This window comes from Dipodomys spectabilis, unplaced genomic scaffold (assembly GCF_019054845.1).
Source record: "Dipodomys spectabilis isolate Male_0828 unplaced genomic scaffold, ASM1905484v1 ptg000174l, whole genome shotgun sequence".
Lineage (NCBI taxonomy): Eukaryota > Metazoa > Chordata > Mammalia > Rodentia > Heteromyidae > Dipodomys > Dipodomys spectabilis.
Window position 1 is genome coordinate 9,182,346 of NW_024870851.1, and position 12,708 is coordinate 9,195,053.

The window sequence follows — 12,708 nt, forward strand, 5'->3', positions numbered from 1 at the left end:
GCACTTGCATACCCTGTAAGCTGCAACTACCCAATGCCACACATATACATAGTGCATCTTGAAGTTAAGGTTAATGGCCATTGGTTTCTGTGTTTTATTTGTATCCAAACAAAGATGCTTGCTCTACCCTATTATACTGAGCATGTCTCACAGTTATAGTTTACTTATCTGTGTTTAATACATCTTCTGAGTTTCACTTGTTCCAGGTTTTATTTATTTAACTGTTCTTAAACAATACAATGAACACTCATTAATGTTCTTATATTTTTATCATCAGCACCAACAACTTTCCTCTTGAAAGAGAAGTATAATCTTACACTCTTGACAATTTACCCAAATATTAAAGATTTCTAACTTTAATAACAATATGTTTCTTTAACTGTTGAGGTGATTTAAAGAAGTCACATAAAATAATTTAAACTCATGTCAGTCTTTACAACTCATGGGCCCTGTGGATGGGCAAATATTTTAGGTATTCCAGTTTTTAATGGTTTAACTAAAGTAGGCACCTCAGTTCTAAGGATAAGTGACAGGGAGTGAGTTTCTAGTCAGCACTAAAAATCTGACCCTGTAACACTGAAGAAAATACTTTCTGTTGTGTAGTGTTCTTCAACATCCCACAAAGCAGGTCTAGCAATATTCTTCCATAAAGAGTTTCTGACAACTGACTCCTCTATACGGTGCCCAGCCATGATGGTTTATCCAGGATTCTCCATGTGTTAACAATAGAAGCCCCTTACCTAGGTAACCAAATCAGAGAGGTTGTTCAGACCATTTTTTAGCCTTTCAGAACATCAGTTGCCTTAAATGTAGAGAGTGATATAGATACATTCCTTACAACATTCTAGTAAGGTTTGAAGGTGATTAATGACAATGCCTTGGCTGTGAAGACCATTGGTAGCATGTTTCTAGACAATCTAGTTTTATTATTTCTGAAAAAAACTTCAACTCACTTATTATACTTTAAATTGTCCTTTTTCATAGAAAAATACGAGAGAATACAAATGACTAATTACAAAATGTCTGGGGCTGGGAAGGTGGCTCAGTGGTAGAGTGCTTGCCTTGTATGCATGAGGTTCTGGGTTTGATTCCTCAGCACCACATAAGCAGAAAAAGCTGGAAGTGGCACTGTGGCTCAAGTGGTAGAGTGCTAGCCTTGAGCTGAAGAGCTGAAGGGCAGTTCCCAGGCCCAGAGTTCAGGCCCCATGGCTGACAAAAAAATTTTTTTTCTGGGTTTTCTGTGTATGTGTGTGTATTATACAGCACAGGACCACATTATGCATATAGATGCTTGTGCTAGTGACTGCAGTAACTCTGTTCTAGTGACTCTGAAAGAGTAGGCCTTAGGTGAGCAGCAATAGCAACACTTAAGGCCTTATGCCAGGACCTACTCCAGACTCACAGAACCAAACCCTGGTGACGTCTAGAAATCCGTATCACCTAGCCCTCCAGGTGATTCTGATGCATGTTTAAGGTTGAGAACACTGTTCCAATCCCAGCTTACTGCTGCCTTGACCACAATCCATATCCAAGTTCCTCTTTCTATGGAAGTGACCCACTGAAACAGTGGCTACATTGTGCCCGAAGTGATATAAGATGCTGAAAGGTGTAAATCTTTCCTTTTGCAAGTGCAGTTTACTTACATTATAGCCTCTGCTCCATTGCACACTCCTACACACGGCCCTTGACTGCTGATGAATTAAGTGGAACCTGTGTATGACACTGGCAGTAGTTGCAATAGAAATCAGTACATATCTTCCACGCAGCCGAGTGGTCCCCCAGAGTTCACTGTGAGGGTTTAATTAGAAGAGGTAAAATTTTCCCTGCTAAACCTAATAGGATGCTTATCTTAAAGTTTGGAAACATTTCAAATAAATGCAAAGTAAAAATTTCAAGGAGTATAGCTGATAGTGACAGTTACATTTTGAATGTCTGATTGCAAGGCTTATAGCTGTTTAAACTGAAGTGTTTCAATTTAGATGCTTAGTTGCCGTCTCCCCTGTGAGATCTCGACTACTGTCTGCCTTTTCCCTTCCTCATGGCAATGATTTTTTTTTTTCTGTGAAGACTAATCTCATTTCCAGTGGTGAAAATAAAGTGAGCAGTGAAATGTAAACAGTGTCTACTGACTTGAAATAAATACATTTTTCACATGAAGTCTCTGTTAAGATGTTCCAAGTCCAAAAACCTCGGTGTAATAGTGGTATAATATCTTTACCATGATTTAAACCAATACACATTTAGCCATTATGTGGCACATCATTTAACACGGAATTATCTTCCTCAAGAAGTCAAGCCTATTGACAACCTATTTTTAACTGCAAAGACAGATGGATATTTTACAATGTCTGTAGAGCAGACAAGGTTGTTTTAAGTAGACTTTGGGTGGAGAGGTCAGCAGGCTCTTTCTGGATAGCTAATTAGAATGTGTGCATCTCACCGTCTAAACACTAGGTGTGGCCTTGTGCTCATTCTGGGGCTATTGTGTTCCCCATCGTTAACAATTGCTAAATAACTCAGTGGTGTAAATCATCAGCCATCATTTATTATCACTGTGACTTCTCGCAGTTTGGTAAGTTGACTGGACTCAGACAGATTCTCATGGGGTACTTCATTTGTCTGCAAGTAACAGCTGGTACAGTCCCTCACTCTTGTTATTGCCTGGTCTCTCTCTACCAGGTAGATTTCCCACATGCCAGCTCCAAAGTTTAAAAGCACACTGAGAGCTTCCAACTCTCTGTTTCTTCTTCTTCCTCTTCTTCGTCGGTCGTGGGCTTGAACTCTGGGCCTGGGCACTGTCCCTCAGCTCTTCAGCTCCAGGCTAGCACTCTACCGCTTGAGCCACAGCGCCACTTCTGGTTTTCTAGAGTTTTATTGGAGATAAGAGTCTCATGGACTCTTCCTGCCTGGGCTGGCTTTGAACCGTGATCCTCAGATCTCAGCCTCCTCAGTAGCTAGGGTTAGAAGCATAAGCCACCGGCGCCCGGCTACAGTTCTTCATTCTTCAATAGGAATGCTGAGCCAAGGACCGCGCCCTCCCCCCCAGGCATTTAAGGAAAGTGTTTACACTTCCTAGGTGCTGTGCTCAGCGCTTGGTGCCCATTGGTTTCATTTGAAACTCCCCAAACCTTATATGGTTCTCTTATTTTCTCCATTTAACTGTGAAAACCTAATGGACAGAGGTCGGAGAAGTTGTAAAAGGCCCATAGACACAGCAAATGGCAGCATCAGCCTCTGAACTCCTTGCAGTCTGAATTCTTAAGCACTCCATTAATGGTGCACCAAGACAAGTATCTGGAAATAATATCTCCACACATAAGTGCAGATTAGGTAGCCATGAAAGGTAACAGAGTGCTATCAAAAATGAACAGCCAGCAAAGAGGAAAATCAAAATATCACCATATCAGGGAATCCAGAAGAATTAAAACACAAAAATTTGAGAATATCTTACCATGATGGTCAGAAAAGAAAGGAAATGGGAGAAGATAGGGGTAGATAAGAAATGGGGGATAGAAAAGAATAATTAATAGACAGGGCCAATACAATCCCATTGCATAGAAGTGTTACTATGTACTGTTTAATGCATATTTTTAAAAGGTTACTATTAATAAAACTAGAAAAAAAGATGAAAAACAGGGTAGAAAAGATGAGAGTTCGATGCATCTAATATGAATTCCATAATCCAGGAAAGGATTTTTTTTAAAAAAGAGGGGACAGTATTATCAAACAGATAATGGAAAAAAAAAGAAATTGAAGGACACACTTTCAGGTTGAAAGAACTGCTTAAACCCCCCCCCCACTACACACACACACACACACACACACACACACACACACACACACACTAATGAAGAAAGATTCATCATCAGAAGAGCATGGATGAAAGAAAGGCCTGAAAGTTTCCCAGAGAGCAAAATCAGATCTCTTTACAAGGATGCAGAGTCAGGCTCAGATTTCATCAAACTTTCAACAGCATCCTGGGCCCATGCCCAACAGAAGCAATGCCTTCGACATGCTGAGAAACGGTGATTTCTACCCTTGAATTCTGCACCATTCCTTTAACACCAAAATGAAGTATTTTTTGACATGCAATACCAAGATATATTTACCCCTCAAGTCTCCTTTATAAAAGACTGCTCTCCCTTTGCTGCTTCAAAATGACAAAGAAAGATTTTTCTTTTTACAAAGAGTAAATTAAAAAAACAAAAGAGGAACACATGAAAGACTGGTTACAAAACCATGAAAGACTGATTACAAATGAAGAAAGATAGGGATACTCTGAATAAAGGCCAGAGAAATTCCTGGATGATAGCATCACGAGCAGTGGTGAGAAGGTCAGATAGCCCCATGAAGCCTACCTTAATGAAGGGAGTGGCAGGGATAATTTGGCTCATGTGTCTGATTTTACTGAGAGTTAACAGCAGTAGGAGAAAATTTGAGGGTCCAAACTAAGAAAAGGAAACTGGCAAGGCTATTTTAAAACCCAGAAAAATAAATAGAAAATTACAAAACATGAAGTAGTTCAGCGGTTAGTAATATGCACAGTTTTAGCAATGGTAAATATTAAATATTGATTTAACCCCAAAGTGTGCTATAATTGAATGAGAAGGTTAAGACGAACATGAGTTTGGGGTGTGTGGTGTTCATAAAGGGAAATTTGGGTTATGTTGTTCATAAATAAAAAATCATTCAGTAATGATGCAAAAAGAAAAATTAATGGAGTGAGCCAGTAGTTGAGAAATTTGGGACTGAATATAAATAGAATGAATATTTAAAATATCTTGCTTGTGGAAGTGAGACATTGCTACAAGAAAGCTCTTTTATTAAAAATTTCAAAAGTGCCATTTAATTTTTTTTTACTCTTTATTGGTATATATTATACTTATTGGAATATATTATATTTACCATATTCTGTATGGTAAAAGGTGTCATAATAACATTTCCATACATGAATATAATTAACTTTGTTTATTTTCATTCCTTCTCTTACTCTTTCTTATCCTCTTCCTGCTTCCCCCTCTTCCCTTTTATCTCTCTAGAGCTATTTGAGTTTTCAAGAGTGTGCATATGTGCATTACTCTGATGAATTTGAAAATTAAGTAAATTGAAGTTTGGTGAAAATGATATTAACAGTACATCTCCCTGTTACTTTGCCTTACTTACTTATTGCAGGTGTCATGGGAATTGCCTGCTAAGAGAAAGCTGGGCTTCCTCTATTGAGCAGAGTTCTTCCCATGCCTGTACAATGAAGACCATCTGGTCTGGTGTAGTTCACTAGGATGTTCTGTCTGAATTGCTGAGCAGAACTGGAGTAGGAGAGGCCTGCCGGGCACACTGACACCAACAGAAGAGGCTGGGCACCTGAGAAAGGATAGGAGTATTGGACAATTTACCCAGAAAGACACTAGTTTTATTTCACAGGTTTACCAAGAATGTATTTTACAAAACCAATGATTTTATAGGTTTAGCCACAGAACAAACACTTCTAGATTTAGATAGAAATCATAGAAGTGTAAGCAATATCTTAATTCACTTTGGAAAGCCTTCAAAATGATAAGTGCTATTTCTAAAGGTTTGGGTTTTGGGGTTTTTTGTTTTGTTTTGTTTTTGTCCTAGAGGTTAATGACTAACTAAATCTAACTCAGTAGGGTTAGAGTCTAAAATAAGTAGTTTGTAGGAATGGAAGGAGACAACTTGAGTTTTCATCTAAGGAGGAAAAAATGGATTATGTTTACCAGCCAATGAAAAGTCAGTAATATTATAAGTGAAAATATATTTAGGAAAGATTTTGCTATTGTGTCTAATTTTTCAGGCAAAACTGTAACATTTAAAACTCGTTCCTACTAAAACTCTTTTGTCTCTGTGCTATGCATCATTCAGTTTCATAAGAGTGATCTCTTGACAATGTCTGAACTGAGTGCCTGACTTTGTGTAATATGTACATTGGGAAGGGGGAAATACTGGAATTTGCACTCAGAACCTACGGGGGCACTTTACTACTTGAACTATGTCCCCTAACACATAGCTTTGTAATTACTTTTTATAGTGTCTGAACTTTATTACTAATGTTTCTATATTCTTTCTCTTATTTATTATTTGTGTGTGTGTGTGTGTGTGTGTGTGTGTGTGTGTGTGTGTGACTGCATCTGTATACTTTATTGGGGTTTAAACTCAAGACTTGGTGCATGCTAGACAGGCAGTATACTGCAGAGACTCCTTCATCCCAATGTTCTTACAGGTTATTTTTCTTAGAAGTATAACTCAGATCATCTTCATTTCTTAGTTCTGCCTCCTACCTGACCACATCTTTCATCTAAAAGCTCTTTCCCAAGTAATTTTTCTGTGAAGTACAAAATACCCTATAAATATACTAAAATCATGCTGCAGTTACAACAGTTTTGGAGTCAAATTGAGAAGACATTTCAAATATTTTAAATATTTATCAGAAATGACTTTTAGAAATGAAATCCAAACAGATTACCCAACAAATGCACATGTTGTAGTACTATTTATTACAAATAGACTAGAAACTATTTAAATGTTTATCCATAGTCAATTAGTGAAATACATACAAATAAATTTGTGTAGCCATGCAACATTATAAATGGTAAAATGGAGATTGATTATCTATATTTTTAAGGTGTCCAAGGGTATATTATTACTTGAAAAAGTTTATGGTATCACAGCATAAGAAAGTGTTCCCAGGGGTAGTAAATTGTAGGAAAATTACTAAGGAAAAACTAGTGGAAAACAATGGTTACTCTAGTACATTGTAGAGAGTCAGTGATTTTAAGTTCCTCTCTTGCTCAGAGAGGGAGAGTACATCTTCCTCACAGATTTATAGCCTATTTTTAGGGAGGAAAGTAGAGGTCAAGATGCTCTTCTTGTACCTCCTGTTTTACAGTTGCCTTTAGCTCCAAATAATCAATATTTCCAAAGGACACATTTGGGAGTAGCATGTCCCAAACTCTATCAGTATGATCCGATTTGTCTTAAAATGTCTGTAGATATATGGATATTTTTCCTAATATCAAGCCATGTGAGTGCATGGAAGAAATACATAGAAGTTTTTGTGTCTGGTACAGAAGTTTACACTTGTAATCTTTGTCAGAGATCAGGAAGATCTCAGTTCAAGGTAAAATGTTAGCAAGAATTTAACTCAATCAACAAACTAGGTATGGTAGAGTGTACCTTTCATTTTATCCAGATAAACCTGGAATAAAACCATGAGATCTTAAAATCATGAGACCTTATCTGAAAAAGTAACTAATACAAAAGAGTGCAATGTGTAGCTATATGCATATGATTATATAAAATAATATTTTATGAAATGGACTTCAAGAAATGGAAATGAGATTTGTGTTGTTGCTGCTGTTTTTGTCCTTTACCATTTGTCTCGTATGTGAGTTTAGTTGTCTTTGGGGGGGTGTCACAGAAAGGCTGGGACAATGGATGAACAAGTACAGCAGTAGTACTCACTAGACAGTATGTGGAAAATGAACTATACAACATGTGGGTGGTGACAGGAGGAAAAAAACTGGGAGAGAGCGAGGGAAGGGGTGACACTGTTCAAAAAGAAATGTACTCTTTATCTGACTTATATAACTGTAACCCCTCTACATCACCTCTACAATAACAATAAAATATATGTTAAAAATCCATTTTTCACATTTGCTTTCTTTGAGTCCTTGGTTTCCTTTTTCTTTCTTATTTTTTATTTTTCATTTAGTTGCATGTATTTGGAGAAACTAATCTTTGATTGAAATTATTCACAAATTTTTCCAGTCAGAGTTTCTTTCATCCTCAGTATCTCAAAAATAAATACTGAGCAAAATAGCTCAACAAAATTTGAATAATAAAACACTAGAAACAAACTGAAGAAATTATTCCTAACTTTGAGCAAGATAACAAGTTAAACACATACGTGATATTTAATATATTATCTGTGCACACACATATATGGATTTAACACTTATATAAATGTATTAAGGAGTATAATCAAAAGGCCAGTCATGAATGGGGGGGGAGGTGAGTGTGTGTGTGTGTGTGTGTGTGTGTGTGTGTGTAGTAATACTAGGGCTTGAATTCAAGGCCTAAAGAGTTTTTTCATTCAAGGCTGGCACTACCACTTTAGCCACACTCCACTTCTGGAATTTTAGTAGTTAACTTTAGATAAAAGCCTTATGGATTTCTCTGTCCTAGTTGGCCCTGACCCACAATCCATAGCTCGTAACCTTCTGAGCAGCTAGGATTACAGGAAAGAGCCACCATGACTGACTCCCACCATGAATCATAAATGGGAAGAGTATAGTACCCGTTGGACTAACACAGAACTTTTTCTCATGAGCTGAAAAATAGACCACTGATGAGAATCCTTGGCTACTTGAATACAACGGAAGTGAGAATCTCACTGCTCCTTGAACAATGTGTGAATTTTTTTTTTAAAGAGCAAACTGTTGGAAGTGGTGCTGTGGCTCAAGTGGTAGAGCGCTCGCCTTGAGCTGAAGAGCACAGGGACAGCGCTCAGGCCCAGAGTTCAAGCCCCATAACCAATAAAAAAAAAAAAAAAAAAGAAAAGAAAAGAAAAGAAAAAAAGCAACCTGTTGGGAATCCTGGAAATAAAGGTACATGTTTTAAAACTTTCTTGAGATACCCAGAGTTCTATGGAAACGTTGAGACTCCGCCACGCAAATACTTCCTGCTTTACTTGGCTGGATGAGGAACAAGGTCTGCAGGAAAACTGCAGCACCTACAACAGGAGAAGAAAGAGTCCTTTGGCCCACAAGGCACCATTCCCCAAAACAGAGAAGTGGGGTATCTCAGAACTTTCAGCACTCTCAGTTTCAGTTCCTATTTAACCACATGTCTTTCCTGGCTGCTACTAGTTATTACCTTTGCAAAAGTTTTTCCTTTTATACTAGAGTTCATCATTATTGCTCTTCTTATTAATGAGGACAAGTAGCTTGGTTTTGGTCCAATTTAAGGTCTGTGGAAATTAGTTTGGTTTCCTTCCAGAATAAGCCAATGAAAATAACTGGTTCCATTCATTTATTCGTCCAGATAAACAAAGCCAGTTTTATTCCGGGCATAATGCTTATCTGTGTGACTGACCTGCACCGAAGCAGAGAGGAAGACAGAAACTATGAAAGGCAGAAACTGAAAAGTTGGCCTCTTGCCCCAAGAGCTAACTGTGTTCCAGAGCAAAAAGAAATATTACCAAGATGAGCTGAAGTGAAGAGCCATGGGCTCTCTGACGTATTTGACCTTTGGATATAGAGAAATTAAAGCAATTTTACAGTGTTCTCTGCAATAATAGTTTTTCTTAAGGTTATATTTACCTCAAGGACACACAAAATGCAAATGGGAATTCACTAGGGTCCTGCTTTCTTTCTGGAAACAGCCTCTCTCTTTTTTCCCCCTGAAGTGCATGAAACATGTTTTCTTTTGAAACAAAAGCATTTATTTTCATTTTGAAATCCTTAGATATTCCTGAGATATTGAAAATACCTGTGTCATAAAATGGTGATTGGGATCTATTGGTTTTTTCATAGAAGCATTAATATTGCATACTAATATGTAATATACTAATATTATGGCATATTATCAAAATAGCATATTATTTAGTCTCCAATTGGCCACTATGGAACTGACCAAAAAGCAGCTTTTCTCTATTACCTATTTTTCCTTTAAATATTTTTTATTTTCTTTAAATTTTTTATTGTAAAGATACTATACAGAGGGTTATAGTTACATGAGCAAGGTAATGAGCACACTTCCTATTGAGCATTGTTACCCCCTCCATTGTTTTCCCCCTACCATCCCTTCCCTCCCTACCTTCCCCGAGGTTCTTTTTTTTTTTAATTGTGATTAAGTGATTACATAATTTCCCAAACTTCACAGTATTGTGGAATAATGATGCTCATTTAAAGTCACAAGTTCATTCTAACTTTCCTGGAGCAAATTGTCTATCACAGTCTGTAATATATAACGGTGTTCACATGTTATATACCATATATGTGATCAGCAGCATGAGGATATTTAGTAGTGGTTCAACCAGATGAGTGGGAGTTCTTTGTTTCTTAAGTCCTGTTAGTTTTGTTGTATCACCTAACATTTTGGATTTAGCATCCACTTATCAGGGAGACTATGTACCGTTTGTCTCTTTGCTCTTGGCTTACCTTGCTCAACATGATTCCTTCTAGCTCCATCCATTTCCCTGCAAATGCCATTATTTTGTCATTTCTAATGGCTGCATAATATTCCATTGTGTATAGATACCACAACTTTTGGATCCATTCATCTGTGGTGGGGCATCTGGGTTGTTTCCATATCCTAGCTATTGTGAACAGTGCTGCAATAAACATGGAGGTGCACGTGTCCTTGTATATTGGTTCCTGTTGTTCAGGGTAGATGCCTAGAAGTGGTATGACGGTCGTAAGGGAGGTCAAACTTTAGCTTTCTAAGGACCCTCCAGACTGCTTTCCAAAGTGGTTGTATAAGTGTACATTCCCACCAGCAGTGTAATAGGCTTCCTCTTTCTCCACATCCCCTCCAGCATTTGTCATTGGCTGATTTGTGGATGTGGGACATTCTGACTGGGGTAAGGTGGTATCTCAGGGCTGTCTTTATTTGCATTTCCTTCACCACCAGGGATGATGAACATTTCCTCATGTATTTCTTTGCCATTAAATATTTTTTAAATAAAGAAACATTAGCAACAGCCATTGCAGTATATTGAGCTCCATAGAGACAGCGCAGGGGCAGGTGAGAGGCGGACGGGCACCAAGCGACTTAGTGCCTCGCGGAGGAAAAACTAAACAAGGGCAAAGGAGATCCTAAGAAGCCGAGAGGCAAAATGTCATCATATGCATTCTTCGTGCAAACTTGCCGGGAGGAGCACAAGAAGAAGCACCCGTATGCTTCTGTCAACTTCTCAGAGTTTCCTAAGAAGGGTTTAGAGAGGTGGAAGACTATGTCTGCTAAAGAGAAAGGGAAATTTGAAGATATGGCCAAGGCAGACAAGGCCCATTATGGAAGAGAAATGAAAACCTACATCCCTCCTAAAGGGGAAACAAAAAAGAAGTTCAAGGATCCCAATGCACCCCAGAGGCCTCCTTCAGTCTTCTTGTTCTATTCTGAGTATCGTCCTAAAATCAAAGGGGAACATCCTGGCCTGTCTATTGGTGATGTTGCAAAAAAACTGGGAGAGATGTAGAGCAACACTGCTGCAGATGACAAGCAGCCTTACGAAAAGAAGGCTGCGAAGCTGAAGGAAAAACACGAAAAGGGTATTGCTGCCTACCAAGCTAACGGAAAGCCTGATGCAGCAAAGAAAAGGAGTTGTGAAGGCTGAAAAGAGCAAGAAGAAGAAGGAAGAGGAGGAAGATGAGGAAGATGAAGAGGACGAAGAAGAGGAGGAAGATGAAGAGGATGAGGATGAAGATGAAGAGGATGATGATGAATAAGTTGGTTGTAGCGCAGTTTTTTTTCTTGTCTATAAAGCATTTAACCCCCCTGTACACAACTCACTCCTTTTAAAGAAAAAAAATTGAAATGTAAGGCTGTATAAGATTTGTTTTTAAACTGTACAGTGTCTTCTTTTGTATAGTTAACACACTACCGAATGTGACTTTAGATAGCGCTGTCCTGGTGGTATTTTCAATAGCCACTAACCTTGCCTGGTACAGTATGGGGGTTGTAAATTGGCATGGAAATTTAAAGCAGGTTCTTGTGGTGCACAGCACAATTAGTTATATATGGGGACGGTAGTTTTTTCATCTTCAGTTGTCTGACGCAGCTTATACGAAATAATTGTTCTGTTAACTGAATACCACTCTGTAATTGCAAAAAAAAAAAAAGAAGTTGCAGCTGTTTTGTTGACATTCTGAATGCTTCTAAGTAAATACAATTTTTATTAAAAAAAGAAGCATTAGCATGATAAAACTTAGAGTACAAATCACACAACACTGAAAAGTATGTCCACTTCCTCATTCACATGTCAACCCAAAGTAATTTTTCATGTTACTTATACCGGTAAGCCAATCTGAGGACCACAATTTGAGGCCAGCCTGGATGAAAAAGTCTGTGGACACATATCTCCAATTAACCAGCAATAAGCCAAAAGTGGACATATGGTTGAGCACCATCCTTGAGCAAAAAAAGCCAGATAAGAACACAATGTCTTGAGCTCAATCCCCAGTACAAGCAAAGAAAAATCCATAAATACACAGCATTCATGTGCAATAACTTCTATCAAAAAGAATGGCATTGCCCTATTTGTAAGAAAATGGAAAGACTTGGAAAAAGTCAATTTAAGTGAAATAAGCCAGACCCAGAGAAACATAGGCTGCCTGGCTTCCCTCATTTGTAATAATTAGTATGTTTAGTATAGTCCTAGCAGAGAATCACAATAGTGCAATAGCTATGTTCATATGACCATATAAAATGATGGTAATCGAAATGTACTCCAAGATATGGAAACAAAAGGTTTTTTTTTAATGTATTGTGGGAAGGAATTTCTTTTTTCTTTTGTTTGTTTCCTTTGGTTTATCCCCTGTTGTCAAAGTTTTTGATTTTGGTACCCTGTGTCTTGTATATACATTTGTCTGAGGAAAGAAGAATAACAAAATGGTGGACAAAGGACACAGGGTGAACTAATCCAACAGCGATATTCACAAGATACTATGTTGGGAATAAACTTTACAACTT

General features: G+C 37.9%; 1 pseudogene; it reads left to right on the forward strand.

Moving 5' to 3' along the window:
- Positions 1-1,377: 1,377 nt before the first annotated feature.
- On the forward strand, positions 1,378-11,539 carry LOC122120066 (annotated as a pseudogene).
- The last annotated feature ends 1,169 nt before the right edge of the window (positions 11,540-12,708 follow it).